This window comes from Triturus cristatus, chromosome 6 (genome assembly GCF_964204655.1).
Source record: "Triturus cristatus chromosome 6, aTriCri1.1, whole genome shotgun sequence".
NCBI classification, from domain to species: domain Eukaryota; kingdom Metazoa; phylum Chordata; class Amphibia; order Caudata; family Salamandridae; genus Triturus; species Triturus cristatus.
The window spans coordinates 29,665,281-29,677,561 of NC_140589.1; the positions used below are offsets into that span (position 1 = coordinate 29,665,281).

General features: G+C 45.5%; 1 protein-coding gene across 1 annotated transcript in view; it reads right to left on the minus strand.

The window, feature by feature from the left end:
* LOC146813683 (solute carrier family 22 member 7-like) overlaps window positions 1-12,281 on the minus strand; it is a 468,541-nt gene that overhangs the window by 240,144 nt on the left and 216,116 nt on the right. The gene's annotated exons all lie outside the window — the stretch shown is intronic.

Sequence of the window (12,281 nt, forward strand, 5' to 3'; positions counted from 1 at the left end):
ATACTGGTCCCTTCAGCTGGCTGGTCAGGTTCTCGCCTCCGCCTGCCTCCACTCCCACCACCCCTGCCCACACGAGCCTGGCCTGCCGTTGTGGGCACATCAGGTCTACGGGACCCCTGAAGGATGGCAGTTGCGGGGTTGTCTGCTTCCTCCTGGGTGTCTGGCGAACCTTGTCCCTCCAGGTCAGACTGGCTCAGTTGTTCAGTGCGGGCAGGGCTCCCGTGTGTCCCCTGGGATGTGGCAGGAATGGGGGTGGTGGTTGGCACAGATGTACCTGAAGCAGGTGCTGCAGGGGCTTGGACACCAGAGGGTCCAGGTGGGTTGGGGTCATCCGCGGAGTGTTGAGAGGTGTCGCTGCCGGTGGGATCAGGTTCCTGGGACTGTGATTCTTCCCCCCCATTGTTGGGGGGAGATCCATGACGTTGCCCTGTGTGTGAGAGAGAGACAATGTTAATGCTGTTTCATGCGACATCCATGTTTCATACATATTCAAGTTGGCACAGTTCCTCCAGGTAGTTGTATGGGCCTAGCATTCCCCTCACTGTTCACTTGTGGATGGGTATGTTGCGGGGGACAGATTGATATGTTCTCTTGAGTGTTTGACATGTAGATTTTTGGCTTCGATGCTTCTTTGGCTATGGATTGATCTTTTTGTGTCACATGTCCATTGTGAGAGTGGGTAAATCCATTGCCTGCCCCGGGGGTGTGTGCTTGTGTAAGGGGTGTGTGTGACAGGGCCTGCTGGTGGGTGTAGTGTGATTTGGCCGTGGGTCTCCCAGGTGATGTATCTGTCCCCTCATGGAGCATGCTGCCATGACAGTGAGTGTGAGTTCCTGTCCTAGATATCTGAGCTTGCGGTGTTGGTGTTTGAGTTTACAGTGGTCACAGGAGGGCCTTGTGCTGCCTACAGCAGGGCCAAGTGTCAGCTACCTTGTCAGTACTTTGCCAGTCCCTGTGCATTGAGCATGGTGCATGGGTATGTCCCTGGGCCATATGGGCTGAGGGCAATGGTGTCTGATTCAGAGTTGAACAATGTGTTTTGTGAGACCCACCCTCACAACATCCAGTCTAGGGTTTGTGCTTCGTGTAGCCTGGGACATGGCATGGCCTTGCTTTGTGGATGGGGCATACACATGTTAGTGGCATGAGCGTTGTTTTTGAGTGTGGTGGTGTCCGGTGAGGGCTTGGGGGTAGCTGTGTGCATTTGGTGTAGTTGGGGTGTGGATGCCATTACCCCCATGTTACGTAAGTTGTTTGTGTACTCACCAGGCTCTGCAACTCCTTCGACTCCGTGTACTCCCACCGGCGGAAGCAGGGCCATCACCTTCTCCTCCCAGGGATGGTAATGTACCGGTCTGCGGGGCAGCCCACCTCCAGTGATGTTGCTCTGGGCATAGTCCTCGTTCATTTTCTGCTTGACTGCCCTCCGCAGATCGTACCACCCGGCTTGGCATTCATTGGGCCTCTGTTTACCTGTTTGGATGTGCCAGGTCAGTCATTTTGATGTTTTTTGTACTGTAGATGTGTTTTGTGGTGTTGTGCGAGTCGAATTGACCCTCCTTGTGCTGTTTTACAGTGTCCTGGTTCAGTACGAGTCATTTTCGCGTATGTAAGATGTGTCCATACACGATGTTGTTGTACCGTGCTCGCATACGCAATGTAGTTGTAAGGTCCGTACATACGCGATGCTGGGGGACGGTGCTGGGGTACGGTGCGTCCAAGTACGGGGCTGGGGTACGGTGCGTACAAGTACGGGGCTGGGGTACGGGGCTGGGGTACGGTGCGTCCAAGTACGGGGCTGGGGTACGATGCTGGGGTATGGTGCGTACAAGTACGGGGCTGGGGTACGGTGCTGGAGTACGGTGCATACAAGTATGGGGCTGGGGTACGGTGCTGGAGTACGGTGCGTACAAGTACGGTGCTGGGGTACGGTGCGTCCAAGTACGGGGCTGGGGTACGGTGCTGGGGTACGGTGCATCCAAGTACGGGGCTGGGGTACGGTGCTGGGGTACGGTGCGTACAAGTACGGGGCTGGGGTATGGTGCGTCCAAGTACGGGGCTGGGGTACGGTGCTGGGGTACGGTGCGTCCAAGTATGGGGCTGGGGTACAGTGCTGGGGTATGGTGCGTCCAAGTACGGGGCTGGGGTACGGTGCTGGGGTACGGTGCATACAAGTACAGGGCTGGGGTACGGTGCATCCAAGTATGGGGCTGGGGTACAGTGCTGGGGTACGGTGCGTCCAAGTATGGGGCTGGGGTATGGTGCGGACATGGGGGGGTACGGTGCTGACATACGGGGGTACGGTGCTGACATACGGGGGACATGCGGACATATGCGGGGGGCTGTACGACTCGTATCCCGGGCACAAGTTTACCCGGGATGCGAGTGGTATAGAGTTCGCTCCGTACAGGACGTTTTACATATGCTTGTATATTCGGAAGGGCGGTACGGATCGTACTTGTGCGCTCGGACTTCAGTTTTACGATTTGTACGTAAAACTGTCCGGGTACGTTTCATAGACCTTTTCCCAAAGCGATTCGTATGTATTTTTCACGTACGAATCGTACTTCACCGGTGGGACGGGACTTGTACGATTCGTACGTAAAAATATACGGATACGAGTCATACGGAATTTTTTTTACCGGATCGGAATCGGCACCCAAATATTAAAACAATTAAATTTGATAAATAATAAAAAAAAGTTAAACATACATACATAATAATTCATATATATTTCCTTTAAAACTATTAATAAACTATTTATTTTTATTTATTTTATAATTTAAAAATTATATAAACATTTACATATATATATATGTGTGTACCAATAACATAAAATCTAATAAAACAAATCTATTATAAATCAAAACATTGAACTATTTAAAAATCTTCCAAAATTAAATTTCCCATTCCAGGAAGTGCAACAGTAGGGAAAGTAGTGGATAGCAGAGGGATAAAAATTACTATGCCCACTTCAGTGAGTGCAACAGTAGGGAAAATGTTGGATAGCAGAAGGGTAAAAATTACTATTCCCACTCCAGTGAGTGCAACAGTAGGGAAAGTGTTGGATAGTGGAGAGGTAACAATTACTATTCCCTCTCCAGTGATTGCAACAGTAGGGAAAGTGTTGGATAGTGGCGGGATAAAATTTACTATTCCCACTCCAATAATTGTAAAAGTAGGGAAAGTGTTGGAGAGTGGAGGGATAAAAATGACTATTCCCACTCCAGTTGAGGAAATCTGAATTTTGTGATCAGTTATGTCCCCTATCGTAGACCCCAACGGCTCCATGTGCATGCTATAAGTACATGTATGTTCCCTCCTGCTCCAGTTTTGAAGACGCAAATATATGTGCGTCCACCGTCAACATGTCCTCTTTCAGATCCGCCATGAATGGGTCAGATATTCCATTCCTAAGTATGAAAGGCCACCGACTTTATGTGGTTCACTTTCCACATTTTACAGATTCAGGCGAGTAGGCCCGAATTCTGTCATCAAGCCTTTTCCTGCCTTCTGCCTCTGAAAGCTCCAGTCTGAGCCTGCATCTGTGACCATGAACTTTGTCTTACTCCCTGCGCGGCTAACGGTGCCTGATCCAGCCTGTCGCCTGCCAAAAACTGTATTTCACCTTCAAGATTATCTCCTCCGCTCCTCATCCGATGCATTCCTGTCTAGTAGTTTAGGTAAACATTCCTCTAGCTACCGTGCAAAGGGCCAGGCCTCGCTGTCCTCATGCAAGTAATTCATAGCCCCGTTACCATGGAATATTCCTACCCCCTCGCATCTAGTGTAGACACTTAGACGCTTGTACACGCACTAACAGTCAGTATAGAATAGATTCTATCCTAGAGACCTCTCCTTTTGGATAACACAGTTCTTTAAACATAGGATATTAGATATGATTGGGATTAGGTTGACATAACCCCAGACTTCTGTCTCCACATGTAGAGCTAAATGTCAAGCCCCCTTCACCCTCTAGTTGCACGTCAATCACACGTCATGCGGCTGCGCGCGCATCTCTGCCAAATATTTCTGCTGACATTGCAGGATTCTCTTATGGATCCACCCACTTGTGACATCATGTATGATGACGTTTATTAAATTACGCCCATGTATACGCCTCTATTAGCTACGTATGCACCTTTTATCTATACTATCAGCTGTTACGCCTCTTGCATCTGTTTCACTGTAATGTATTTTCTATAAAACTGCCTATCTGTCAATAAAGTATGCCCTTCCTTCCTGAACTTTCGTGGTGATGGAATAGAATGCCTACAATTCGAATTGTATTCCTTTGTATAGGAATAAAGCCTTTTAAAACCTCTAATACCACGGATTCTGCCTCTTATATTTACTGAGTTATTCTTAATAGACTTTACCGCATAAAAAATAGTACCGGTAACGAAATATTTACCACATAAATTGGCGCCCGAACAGGGACACTTTCTCATCTCACGCGCCGGCGGTGCGTTGCAGGCCCGGTCTCCTGCCACAGCTGAACGGACAAAAACGCGTACCTGCAGGATTTCCTGTATCTCCCTCCGGCCAAGCGGGGACGACTGAGGCTGCGATCAACACCCAGACGAGGCGGTGAGAAGTGCGAAGTATCCCGACCAGAGCCTAGCTGAGAGAGCAAGATCCGAGGTATACAGAGACCCGCCAGGTTCCGAAGTTCCGAGTCCAGTCGAGTCGAGTCCAGTCCGGTCCAGTTTCAGTTCCGTTCCGAGGCCTTCCGTTCCGAGCTACCCGGTGAGTACCATTACCGGGGAGGCATTTAACGTGCACATAGTCTGTGCCGGTCAAGACGGGTTTGGGTACACAAATCTGGTCTGCACTGTTTTAGCAGTGTATCTGTACTGTTTAGCAGTATATATAGTATGTTTTGCATATAAATAAGTATAAATAAGTATTATCTAGTGTCAGTATTATGTCAGTAACTAGTTTTCTATTAGTTATCATTGTTCGTAAACTGTTAAGTGTTAAATGTTTTAAATACGTTCTATATATTGTGGTGTGAATGACTGTTCATTATTGTGTTTTCTTGTATAAACTGTGTTCTAGTTATAAGGTCTAAAAATGCCGCTCTTTTCGAAACTAAGACAGATCAAAACTAGAAAAGGTGTACTCGAAGAAGCTGTTCCCATCCCACCTAGGGACACTCCAGGGTACTTTATGTATCATAAGCATGGCCTAGATGCCGTATTATTTCTTGATTTATGGGTGGACTACACCAAAGAATTACCAGAGAGTCAGAGATGGCCCGCAGCGGGGACCTGGGATGCAGATTGCATCATGAGAGTAGAAGAAGAATTATGGAAAAAGAAAGCCAGACAGTCACAGAAGGATGCCATTGAATTATGGCGTAAAGAATCATATAGACGTACAGAAAAAGCACTCAGACAGGAAGAGAAAGGTAGAGAGAATTCAAATAAAACCCGAGAAAATCTATTACTTGAGGAAGGTACCCGAGTAAAATCAGAACAAGTAGATAGACAAAGAAACGCTCTTATGAATGGTATGTATCCACTTCTGGCCGAAGGGTTACCTAAGGCTACCCCGGAAATACCAAAAAACTTAACTCCTCCATTGCTCCCGATAAAAGCACATCCCAAAACACATCCCAAAACAGCAAAGGACGTTTTCCTTTCCTCCTATTTAGATGACGCAGCTCCCGAGTATGCTAATGCCATACCACCCACACCGCTTGCCGATGGTGTTCAACACCAAGAACATTCGTCTGTATCCCCGCAACTACAAACTCTTACACAAGTTCCCACAGGTCCGTCCGTTTCTACAGTTTTTCCCGCATCTACAATCTCTATCCTACGCCCAACGAATCCTTTCGTGCCTAGCACCTCAGAAGGTGCTACAGGAGGTACGACAGACATGTTTGCCACACCGCCGCGAAATAAACAGACCCTTAGAGATTTAGCACTCCAACGTACACCCCAACTAGCGACATCCGACATGTTTAATGAACAGCTTGTGGATTGTAGATACGACCCAGTACCAGGTAGACAGGATAAATTGCTCATATCATCACTACGTATAAGACGAGCTACATTATATTTAATGACAATACCAGGAATGGGTGAACACCTAGACGAAATATATCGCTTTGTCCAAACAGGGCAAGGTCCAGAAAGTATTAACGAAGCTATGGAATACCAGAAAGTGGATGTCCAAAGACAACTACTACGTTTTTTCATAAATTGTGTAATTAGGAATCAAGACAGACCTGGGGCAGATCACGATACCATGCAAAGACTTGCCAAATGGGGTCAGAATATATCAGAAGAGAAACATGATAGACAGGCGTGTATAATCGCCATGTGTCGAAAGATCCGCAAGGAAGTAGAACGAATACATAAAGAAAGACGAGAAACAGACAGAGTAGAATCAGAAGAGGAGGAGGAGCAAGAATCAGAGCAATTAGAAACGATAGCTTATGTAGGTAGAGGAAGATCCCATAATAATACCAGAGGTTTTAACGACCCGATACGTTCAATACGTCCAGAATATAATAGACATTTTCCAAACCCTATGTTAAATACAAAATCCCCTGAACACCTATTTCAAGCCGCTGATAAATTACTCCGAGATCGAAGGGGGTACCACATGCTCGATTCCATGGACGAACAAGAGTTAGCCAGGTCAGCAGTGCAATGGGCTGACAATCCCGGCGAATACAATGATGATGTACTTGCACACACGTTTCTGAATCTTGACCCATACGAACAGCGTTTAGCTAGTATATACATGATTCAACACCTCCTTATATTATATAAAAGCCAACACTCCGATCCAGGACCCTTACCTGACATATTGACAGAACTACTCACGAATACATGGAGAGGGTCAGGTACTGATTTGATTAAGGAAATTCTAGAATCCCGAAACCAATATTTAAATTTCGTATGCCCAGAACACGTTCCAGTTCCCATAATGGGAAGAAGAATGTATCACATAGATAGACAGAATCCGTTACGCGAAGTGCACCCAATCAGAGGTGCCGGCGATAATTTTACACGCGTATTTGTGTACACGCCTATAACTAAACTGGAATTATTAGAAATGAAGAAAGTAGTACCCAGCCATGACAAGGACCCAGCAGGTTTCCACCGTGAGATAAAAGACATGTTACTCATGGGAGTGTATACCTACCCCGACATTATGAAAATATTAAAAGTCCTATTACCCGCCGGTGTTTATGAGAAACTCAAAGAAAAGGAATGGGAGGTGGGAGACCAAAAGATAGATTGGACAGCATTAGAAAACGAAGAAAAGGCCCGAGCTGCAGGAGCAGGGCTTGGGGAAAAGACTACAGCACTAGCAGGATTACTAATACAGGTACTGCCACGTTTATTAACTACGAAAAAGGAAGACTGGGGTGCAATCTCAGCCTGTAAACAAAAGCCAGATGAAGACACTAGTGATTTCTATTCCCGATTTGAAAAATGTTTTAGTATAAATAGTGGCATAAAAGCCAGTAGTGAGTCATATCCACATCTGTTTGTGACAAAATTAGTTGAAAATTCTCTGCAGCAAGTCAAGAATAGAGTATTGAAATTCGAAAGTACCTGGCAAGCTAATACCCCATCACAGATGTTACAGATGTTACAATATCACCACAATAGAATTAGAGAAGAACAAGAACATGAACAAAGACGTATGAAAGATACAAAAATGAAAATGCTTGTGGCACAGTCAGTTCCAGTCGACAGTCATCAAAAGGGTGATTCCGCAGGTCCTGCGAAAGGGGCATGCAACTATTGTAAACAACCAGGTCATTATATACACGATTGTCCAGTCCTGAAACATAATATTGCCACAGGTAGAACCCAGGAGAGACCCCGTCCACCTAGACAGGATCAGAATCAACAACAAATCCCTCAGCATGCACAACCTCGGTTAGCTCCGCAACAATTAGCTCCACAACAGGCAGCTCCACAACAGATCGTAGCACCACCACAAGCGCAGCCTATTGCTGCAACACAAGCAACGACACAACAGATGTATCAGTACGCACAAACAGATTATCCCGATTATCAGCGATACTCATGAGATAGCCTAGAGAGGGAAGTTGGCTTACCCCTTATTGAGGTTCCTGTAGACCAAGAGGGACCTTATGTACATAGTGAACTATTAGGGGAAGACAGAAAGTTTTTACTTGATACAGGGGCAAGCAGAACAACTATAAAACGCAGTGAAGTTCCAGGGGCACCCCTCTCAGGCTCACAAAATATTTCCCTTGGATTCTCAGGAAAACCTATAATAAATGACGTAACACAACCTCTTCCACTTACAGTCGGTCCATTGACACGAACTACAGATTTATTGCTTACTAAATCATGTCCAGAAAACTTGTTAGGTATAAAAACATTGAAAGCTCTAGGAGCCATAATATGTTGTTCTCCGGAAGAAGTACGACTATTTTTACGTGACTTTAAAGGTCACTACGTGTCCAGAGACATGGATCACCGACTGCAGAATTTACCTACACATTTATGGGCACAAGGCCCCACTGATGTTGGTTGCATGAACATTACACCATATCGAGTTACACTGAAAACAGGAATAGTACTACCACGAATGCGACAATACAAGTTACCACCAGATGCTGTAGTGGCTTTACTGCAAATCATTGACGAGCTCATTGCACAAGGAGTGGTTGTCGAAACAGACTCCAATGTATGTAATTCCCCGATAATTCCGATTCTTAAAAGAACGGATCCAAAAGCACCACCAGTATATCGATTAGTTATTGATCTACGCGAATTAAATAAATGTATTGTACCACAATACCCTGTGGTCCCAGATATCTCTTCATTACTCACAGCTATTGACTCAGAAGCAACGTTCTTCACTGTAATTGATCTCAAGAATGCTTTCTTTAGTGTCCCAATAGATCCGGAAAGTCAATATCTGTTCGGATTTAGTTTAAATGGACGAAGTTTTAAATTCACACGCGCACCTCAAGGATTTACAGAAAGCCCCAGCATCTATAGCCAAGCACTGAAACGAGAACTTGACAGTATCCACATGCCAGTTAACACTGCCTTGCTTCAATATGTCGATGATCTGCTGATCACCGCCCGAAGCGAACCTGAATGTGAGACAGCGTCACTGACGGTTTTGAAATTTCTGGCTGACAAGGGGCACAAGGTGTCCCTTTCTAAGCTGCAATTCTGTGTCCAGCGAGTTGTTTACCTTGGGCACTCGCTGTCCAAGGAGGGAAGGCAGCTTACACCCGACCGCATCCAGTTAATTGCTAACATGCCGCCACCCAAGACACAAAAGGAGGTGCGGGCTTTTATAGGCCTCACTTCATACTGTAGGCAGTGGATCCCTCAATATGCATTTCTAGCAAAACCACTCATCCAGTTGACAACACAGGAGGCAGCCACATCGACTGTCCTCCCTTGGACTCCAGAACATACACACGCCTTTGAAAGCTTAAAGAAAGCTTTATGCCAAGCACCTGTTCTAGCAACACCATGTTACAGTAAACAGTTTACACTCTTTGTTACAGAACGCGAAGGTACTGCCTTGTCAGTACTCACTCAGGAACAAGCAGGATCACACAAACCATGTGCTTATTTCTCTAGTACATTAGATCCAGTAGCTCAGGCTCTTCCAGCGTGCCTGAAATCGGTGGCAGCAACAGCTTTAGCAATCAGACAAAGCGATGCCATAGTGTTAGGACACCAATTGACAGTACAAGTACCACACGCAGTAGAGGTTCTTTTGAACCGCACACAAACACAACACTTGACTATAGCGAGACTCACCGGTTACGAATTAACATTGTTTCAGCCACATATAGAAATCAGACGTTGTAATACGTTAAATCCTGCCACACTGTTACCAGTAGGCGGAACAGATCCATTGGCACATGATTGTGTCGAAGTCATTACTATCACGACGAAACCCAGACAAGACTTGACAGACATCCCTTTGTCAGATCCAGACTTGACATTATATGTAGATGGGTCATGTATGAGAACAAGTACAGGAGAGTTAGTGGCCGCTTACGCAGTCACAACAGACACTGAAGTCATTGAAACAAACTGTATTAACACTTTGTCAGCTCAAGCAGCAGAGCTCATCGCTCTGACACAAGCCTGTATTCAAGCCACAAATAAAAAAGCCAACATATACACAGATTCACGTTATGCATTCGGAGTCGTCCATGACTTCGGCGTACTGTGGCGAGAGAGAGGTTATTTAACTTCTCACGGTGCCCACATCCAACACGGACCCCTCATTCAAGCCCTATTAGACGCGATTCATCTACCTACTGCAATATCGATTATGAAATGCAAAGCCCATACAAAAGCTACCGATATTATTTCTCAGGGTAATGACCTAGCTGACAGAACAGCTAAACAGACTGCTCAGAATCAGACTCACACAACTGACATGACAAAGACAATAGTTCCGACACCAACACATTGCATGACAGTTAAGGATCCCGCCCTTGATGTAATTGACATACAGACACATGCTACACCAGAAGAAATAAAGAAATGGACTGAATTAGGAGGGATCCAAACGGATCAAGGATGGATGACGAAGGAAAAATCTATATGGTTTCTTCCCGACTCAATGGTTCAAGTCATCATTAACACAATACATAGTCCAGCGCACCTAGGAGAAAAAGCTATGCTAGACAGCATTCAACACATTTGGTTCAACAAACACTTGCGAGCCGCAGCTAAACAAAAAGTTCGTACCTGTATGATATGTTGTCAGTTTAATCCAGGTAAAAGCATCCCCGTAGAGCAGGGTGGATTTCAAACTCCCGATCATGCTTTTGAAGTCCTCCAGATGGATTATATCCAGATGGAACGATGTCGAGGATTCAAATATGTTCTCGTAGTTGTCTGTGCTCTGTCCCGTTGGACAGAAGCATACCCGGTTTCAGATTACACCGCCCCGACTACTGCCAAACAGTTAGTTCGAGAATTCTTCCCACGGTACGGTTTACCACGTGTTGTCTACTCAGATAATGGCCAGCCGTTCTCATCCGAACTGATGAAACACGTTTCCCTTCTATTAGGCTACCAATGGAAATTCCACTGTGTCCGACATCCCGAGGCGGCAGGTCTCGTGGAACGTCATAATCAAACTCTGAAAATTAGATTGTCCAAAATATGTAGAGAAAAAGGAGTCGATTGGATAGTAGCCTTACCAGTTGCGCTCTTTTACATGAGAATGGTAGCACATTCTCGAACAGGGCTATCCCCGTACGAGGTGATCTTCGGTAGACCACCAAATATGTGGGGGACGCCTATACCTCGCAAAATCACTGATGTTGACTGTAATATGCTGACAGATTACCTGGCTTCCTTGATGTCTGCACTACAATCTTGTCGTTCACAGGTAGCCGCAGCTTTTCCCGATAATACTGAGGTGAAGCCGCATGACGTGGTTCCTGGGGACCTCGTTTTGGTCAGGAATTTTGACAGAAAGACCCAACTGGATCCTAGGTGGAAGTCACCGAAGTTGGTTCTACTCACTACAAGGACAGCCGTGAAAATCGAGGGACGGAAAGGGTGGTTGCACTCGAGTCATATCAAGAAATTTTATGGACTACCATCCAGTGTGAATATTCAACCCTGTATTCCCTCACAGACAGACTCAAAGCTCCCCTTGGCTGAATTAACAAAACCAGAACTTTACAAACTAAAATTGAGGTCTAGTAAGTCAGACAATTTGATTGTTTAAGTCCTCTCCAAGGTGAATCGGTTGAATTTGTCTCTGACATGTATCCTCTAGACCGGAATAGAGAAAGAAATCATCAGATGCTGCTTAAAAAGCATGCGTATTGTAAATCATTTCGTAGTCACTGCACAGTAACATTATTAATTTTGTTTTTTCTAAGTCTTCTGATCATCATTGTCAGCATATTATTGCACATGTATTACCCTATTCTTAAACGTGCTTACAATATAACTGCAGAACATTCTTTTAGCGAATTACCTCCGCATGAGTTGTCCTATAGATTTGCGCTGCGCAACAACACATTCATTAGTATGCTACATCATTCCCATCAAACCAGCAATGCCACAAATTGTTGGATATGTGGCCGACTCCCTCCCTATCAGAACTATAAGGGAGTTTTGCCCCTCTTTCCCTATCCGTTCACACACAATGGCTCCTGTGGAGCATGGTTTAGTTTGATTAATTCCCTAGATTCAAATTCCGCAGTTTATCAAGACAACTGGGTATGGGGAAACCTGAACTTAGTTTTGCTTAAAGTCTGCTACCCTAACAAG